Source organism: Pseudoliparis swirei, chromosome 5 (assembly GCF_029220125.1).
Source record: "Pseudoliparis swirei isolate HS2019 ecotype Mariana Trench chromosome 5, NWPU_hadal_v1, whole genome shotgun sequence".
Classification (NCBI taxonomy): domain Eukaryota; kingdom Metazoa; phylum Chordata; class Actinopteri; order Perciformes; family Liparidae; genus Pseudoliparis; species Pseudoliparis swirei.
The window spans coordinates 26,866,078-26,872,579 of record NC_079392.1 but is presented as its reverse complement, the minus strand read 5'-3'; the positions used below and the strand labels follow the sequence as shown (position 1 = coordinate 26,872,579).

Here is a 6,502-nt window from a genome sequence, read left to right as displayed (position 1 = left end):
GTCCCCCCCCGGGGGGCCCCCCCCCCCCTCCCCCCCCCCGGGGGGGGGGGGCCCCCCCCCGGGGGGGAAGGGGGGGGGCCCCGGGGGGGGGGGGAAAAAAACCCCCCTTTTTTAAGGGGCCCCCCCCCTTTTTCCCCACCCCTTTTCCAAAAAAGGGAAAATTTTTTCCACCCCCCCCCCCCAAAAAAAGGGGGGAATTTTCCCAGGGGGGGGAAGGGGGAAGGGGGTTGGGGGGGGGGGGGGGGGGGGGGGGGTTTGGGGGGGGGCGGGGAAAAGGGGGGGGGGGGAAACCTTAAAAAAAGGGGCCCCCCCCCCAAAAAAAGGGGGGGGGGGGGGAAAGGGGGCCCGGGGGGGGAAAAAAAGGGGGGGCCCCCCCAAAAAAAGGGGGGTTTTAAGGGAAAAGGGGGGGGGGTTTTTTTAAAAAAAAAATTTTTTAAAAAAAAAATTTTTTTTGGAAAAAATTTTAAAAAAACCCCCCCCCCAAAAAAAAAGGGGGGGGGGGGGGGCCCCTTTTGGAGGGGGGGGGGGCCTTTTGGGGGTTTTTGGGGGTTTTGGGGTGGGGGGGCCCTTTAAACTGGGGGAAAAAAGGGGCCAAAACTTTTTTTTCCCCAAAAGGGGGGGCCCCCCCAAAAAAAGGGTTTTCCCCTTTTTTTCCTTTTGCAAATTTTTTTTTTTTTTTTTCCCGGGGGAAAATTTTTTTTTTTCCCCCCCCAAAATTAAAAAAATTTGGGCCCCCCCCTTTTTAAAAAAAATTTTTTTTTTTTCCCCCCGGGGGGGGAAAAAAAGGGGGGTTTTTTTTTAAAAAAACCCAAAAAGGTTTATTTTTTTTTTTAAAAAAAACCCCTTTTTGGGGGTTTGTTTTTTTTGGGGGGGGGGGGGTTTTTTTTTTGGGGGGAAAAAGGGGGGGGGGCCCCCCAAGGGGGGGGGAAAAAAGGGGGGGGGGGGGAAAAAGGGGGGGGGGGGGAAAAAGGGGAAAATTTTAAAAAATTTTTTAAAAAAAAATTTTTTTTTAAAAAAATTTTTAAATTAAAAATTTTTTGGGGGGGGGGCCCCCCCAAAAGGGAAATTCCCCGGGGGGCCCCCCAAATTCCCCCCCCCCGGGAAAAAATTTTAAAACCCGGGGGGTTTAAAAATTTTGGGTGAAAATCCAAGGAAAAAGGGGGAAAAAAAAAAAAAACCCCGGGGGGGAAAATTTAAAAAACCCCCCCCCTTTTTTTTTCCCGGGTTTTTCCCCCCTTTTTTGGGCGGGGGTTTTGGGGGTTTTTTTTTTTTTTTAAATTTTTTAAAAAAAAAAAATTTTTTTTTTTTTAAAAAAATTTTAAAAAAAAAAAATTTTTTTTAAAAAAAAAAAAAAAAAAGGGGGGGGAAAAACAAAAAAAAATTTTTAAAAAAAAAAAAATTTTTTTTTTTTTTAAAAAAATTTAAATTTTAAAATTTTTTTTGGGAAAAAATTTTTTAAAAAACCCCCCTTTTTTTTTTTTCCCCCAAAAACCCCCTTTTTTTTTGGGGGGGGGCCCCCCCCCCCCGGGGGGGCCCCAAAAAGGGGGGGGTGGGGGGGGGAAAAAAATTAAAAAAAAAATTTAAAAAATTTTAAAAACAAAAAAATTTTTTTTTAAAATTTGGGGGGGGAAAAGGGCCCCCCCAAATTTTTAAAATTTCCCCCCAAAAGTTTTTTTGGGTTTGGGAAAATTTAATTTTTACCCCCCCCTTTTTAATTCTCTTTTTTCCCCCCCCCTTTTTCCCCCCCCTTTGGCCCCCCTTTTTTTAAAAAATTTTTGGGGGGTTTTTTATTTTTTTTTTGGGCCTTTTTTTTAATCGGGTTTTTTAAAATTTTGGGAAAAAGGTAAAGCAAAAAAAGGCCCCCCCCCTTTTTTTTTTAAAAACCCCTTTTTTTAAAAAAAAATTTTTTTTAAAAAAAAATTCCCAAACCCCTTTTTTTCCCCAAAAATTTTGGGTTTTTTAAGGTGTGGGGGATTGGGGGTGCGTGAACCCAGTCGGGATGTAGAAGGGGGTGCGTGGCCTAAAAAGTTTGGGAACCACTGCCCTATAGGAACCAAGAAGCTAACGGCTGCTTGTGTATGTACAGTAGCATTTTCCACGTGTTGGAGCACAGTAGTGTATAAACATTAAAGTGGAGATGAAATCCTTTTAGATCACATGCCCCGGTAATATTGCAGTTATTTAATAATACACGCTAAATAAAAGATTATTTTTAAAATTTGTCTCCCAAATTACAATCATCTTTTCTTTCTCTCAAAGTAAATATGCTAAAGTAAACTTGTATCAACCAATTTCAACCAATGACGCAGTGACCAGGGAGTTGAGGAGCCAGTCCTCTGAAACTACGTGTCACGCAACACCCCTCAACCGTCAATCTGTATTGTGGAGAACCCAGGGAGAACCCAGGGAGAACCCAGGGAGAACCCAGGGAGAACCCAGGGAGAACCCAGGGAGAACCCAGGGAGAACCCAGGGAGAAGGAAGATAGTTTTGAGGCTCAGTCTGCGCTTCCTGTGTCTCACAGAGAGGTCTGGAGGAGCAACATGGGGCTTCTTCTGTTAGATCAAGTTTGAGTTTGTCTGGTTCCTGAGATAAATAACCTACTCATCTTCTGTGTTTGTTTCATCTCCTAAAGGCTCACAGTGCTCTGACTAAAGCGTGTTTTGATGGCTTTATTTCTCCCTGTCTTGTCATCCTCTTGGTGATGTGTCTTTGTTTTGTCTTACAATAAATACATTTTAAAACAATTTTAAAAAGCAGTGGCTCACACAGAGGAGGGGGGGGGGGAGTGTTGGATGAGTACACTCGTAGTAGTAGAAGAGTCAGAGTTTTTTTTTTTTATTGAAACACTGCTGCTTGTGTTCCCAATGTGTTCATATGAACTCCTGATTTAATAAAATGCCAATTCATGTTTGTTGTGCAGAGAACTTTGAATGAAAAAGCAAAACAAATATCAAATTGTTAGATTTCTGAATTTAATTGTAGAAAGTGAATAATTCAAACTCCCGTAACTCCTCCTGCCTGTGGGGTTTCCTTTGTAAATAATATTATGATTATTGTTTCATAAAATCTAAAAAGTGTTCTTCATGTTTATTTACAATTGTTTATGAAGAGAAACACGATGAACGTTACAATACGTTTATTTACTTTATTTTTACACCGTTTTAAGCATTTATAACATTTATTAATGACAAACACTAAAGAGCAACATAATTTACACATTTTCATTTAGTTTCCCTCGTTCCGCAGCGCCTCTCTCTCCACACAGCGGTCATAGTGCGCCGCCTGCTGGTGAGTTTGTGAAACTGCACCAAATAAAAACAGGAAGTAGTAAAGCAGGAAGAACCCACATAATGTGAAGAGATAATAGAAACAGTCCTGGTTGTTTAAAACACATTTCTGTCGTTGTGGATCCTCAACCTCTCTCTCTCTCTCCTCCTCCCGTCTCAGGAATGTGGGCGGAGCTGTGAGAGATCCTTCTGTCCTCTCGTCGGCCGCTCACCAATCCTGACCCAGTGACGTAGACTGCCTCTCCGGAAGATTTCCCAGCAGCCTCTTGGGTTCCTCAGCAGGGCGGGCAGAACCTGAAGTGGGTCAGACCGCGTAAGACCAGGTTCTGGACCCGAGTGCAGTTCAGGGCAGCTCCCAGACCTGTGTTTCTGTGTTTCCTGCCCAGAGAGAGGGGCGTTTAAACCCGGTTGTCGGTTCCCTCACGTGGTCCCGGCTCCAGCACCCTGATAGAGGCCCTCTGCGGGTAGAAGGCCTCATATACCCCTCAGGAACATAGTATAGTTGTGTTATTTCGATAGCACATATACTAAAATTGGAACGATACAGAGAAGATTAGCATGGCCCCTGCGCAAGGATGACACGCAAATTCGTGAAGCGTTCCTTATTTATTGTTAAATTATCATTTATTTATGATTTGATATATTTTGTTGTTGATTTCTTCATATTTGGGTGAAACAGCGCCACCGTGGCCGCTGCCGGTACTGCAGCAGAGCAGACTGCCTGTGACGTCAAGAGGACAGTCCGCTGGAGCTCTGCTTCTCCTGTCCACAGCAAGCAGACTGTATATGTTTAGAAATGCATCACTATGCTGGAGAGCATCGTCCTCACGTTTTATGTTCCGTGTTCAAAGGTTCAAACTTTCTGTTTCCTCCACCAAACCTCGTCTGTTTCCCTGATGTGTCATGGTAGTGCAGGCACCCCATGTGTGTGTATGTGGACATTTCTAGAAATGTACAACGTTTTTCTACCAAATTACAATCATCTTTTCTTTCTCTCAAAGTAAATATGCTAAAGTAAACTTGTACCAACCAATTTCAACCAATGACGCAGTGACCAGGGAGTTGTGAACAGCCAGTCCTCTGAAACTCCGTGTCACGCAACACCCCTCAATCTGTATTGTAACTGTACACAACTCAAATATTCAGTTTCACTGGTGAATACGACTCAGTGTAGAAGCTAAGGGCACTCTACCTTCTGCTTCACCTGGACCTCAATGTTACTGGGATGTCATGCAATGGCAGATATTTTTTCTTTCACCATTACAAACATCTGAAACGGTCCCCAAATGTTCCTGAAACTTAAACAACCATGACATGAAAACGGTGCTAGCTATCAAAATGTTAATTTGGCCCGGTAATATTGCAGTTATTTAATAATACATGCAAAATGAAAGAGAAAAAGTCAAATTCTTATTATTTTTTTAAACCAAATTACAATAATCTTTCCTTTTTCTCTTGTGACTCCTCCCTTCCATGAGGGGTGGGTCCTGTTGGCCCCCTCCCTTCCACTAGGGGTGGGTCCTGTTTGCTTTTTCTTTTGTCCTTCAGGCTGTTCATCAGTTGATGAGCCTCACCTGAGCCTGGAGGTGCTATAAAAAGGCAACACCTGAAGACAGAGGTTGCTCGCTTGAATGTTGGCTGCTCGCCACCACAGCCCCTTGGTTTTGTTTGTGTGGGTAACCTAGTTGGTTTATTCCTTGAAGTCTATTGGAATTAGAACAACTTTATTACAGCCCAGTGGGGAAACTCAATTGCCCCCAAAAATTAATAGATAGTGTTGATTAAAAAATCAAACTGCGTGAGAGTTTTTGATTCTGTATTTGCTTATCCGTGCAAAATCAAGGTTTCGGACGTCCTTAAAGCCTTCTGAGCTACTGAAGTGATCCAGAATTTTGTTTTCTCAAGATGAACTTCTTTGACGTAAAATGGATTTAGAGCGGTCTGGTCCACCGTGTTTTGTCAGTTCTACTGGTTTAGAATTGTTTGCAAGTTCCGATTCTGAGTCTACAAAAAAAAAGAGCATGTAACTTATTTGCAATAGTTTCATGATCAGAGATGGGTTTGTTGTTTATTCAGTTCCTTTATTATTTAAGGGGAAATGGAGTCTCGGTCTCTGTGTTCAAATTATACTCGGTACAGTATGAAGGGAGCTAGTCCTCTGAAACTCCGTGTCACACAACAACCACAACAATCTGTATTGTAACTGCAACTCAAATATTCAGATTCCCTGGTGAATACGACTCCGTACAGAAGCTAAGGGCACTCTACCTTCTGCTTCACCTGGACCTTAACGTTACTGGGATGTCATGCAATATCAGACATTTTATCTTCCACCATTACAAACATCTGAAACGGTCCCCAAATGTTCCTGAAACTTGAACAATGATGACATGAAAACTGTGCCAGCTATCAAAATGTTAATTTGGCCCAATAAAGAACAGATGTGTTAACTTTTGAAACTTTAAATAATTGTTCTACTTTTTTTTCTTTTTTTAAAAAAGTATGTCCCGTCACTCTGGGCCCAAAAGTTGAGTGTTTTTGTTGTTGCTCCGTCCTTGTCAAAACCCCATGTATTTGGAAATGTAAAAAAATTAGACTAAATTAAAAATGTTTTTCTTTCTCTCAAAGTAAATCTACTAAAGTAAACTTGTACCAACCAATTTCAACCAATGACGCAGTGAACAGGGAGTTGAGGAGCCAGTCCTCTGAAACCCCGTGTCACGCAACACCCCTCAACCATCAATCAATCTGTATTGTAACTGCTCAACTCAAATAGCAGTCCCAAAATGTTTCTGAAACTTGAACAATGTATTAGTATTTTTTGCTCTGTCAAAACCCCATTTTGTGTGTATGTGGAAATTTCTAGATATTTTAAAAGTTTTTCCACGAAAATACAATTTCTTTCTCTCAAAGTAAATATGCTAACGTGAACCTGTACCAACCAACGACGCAATGACCAGGGAGCTGAAAGGAGCTTTCCTCTGAAACTCCGTGTCACGCAAACACTTACTTCACTCTCATACCCTGCCAGCAGTGTTGCCAGGTCTGCGGTTTTCCTGCGGAATTGGGCTACTTTTGAAGTGTTGCCGCGGGTTGAATTTTTTGTCCGCTGGTTTGGGTAGACCTATTTTGCATGCCAATTACATGAATATCTTTAAATAAAAATCCATATTTTAAATGAAATTTATTTCTACCAAAATCCTACCAAACTGA

At 42.1% G+C, this 6,502-nt stretch overlaps 1 long non-coding RNA gene and 1 other non-coding gene across 2 annotated transcripts; both read left to right on the top strand.

Annotated features, from left to right (window-relative positions):
* Positions 1-3,245: 3,245 nt before the first annotated feature.
* Positions 3,246-3,862, top strand: LOC130193413 (uncharacterized). The gene is made up of 2 exons (XR_008831642.1): positions 3,246-3,290; positions 3,450-3,862. It is a non-coding gene; the product is annotated as an uncharacterized LOC130193413 (long non-coding RNA).
* On the top strand, positions 3,794-3,899 carry LOC130194551 (U6 spliceosomal RNA). Its single transcript, XR_008831879.1, has one exon. It is a non-coding gene; the product is annotated as a U6 spliceosomal RNA (small nuclear RNA).
* Positions 3,900-6,502: the final 2,603 nt, after the last annotated feature.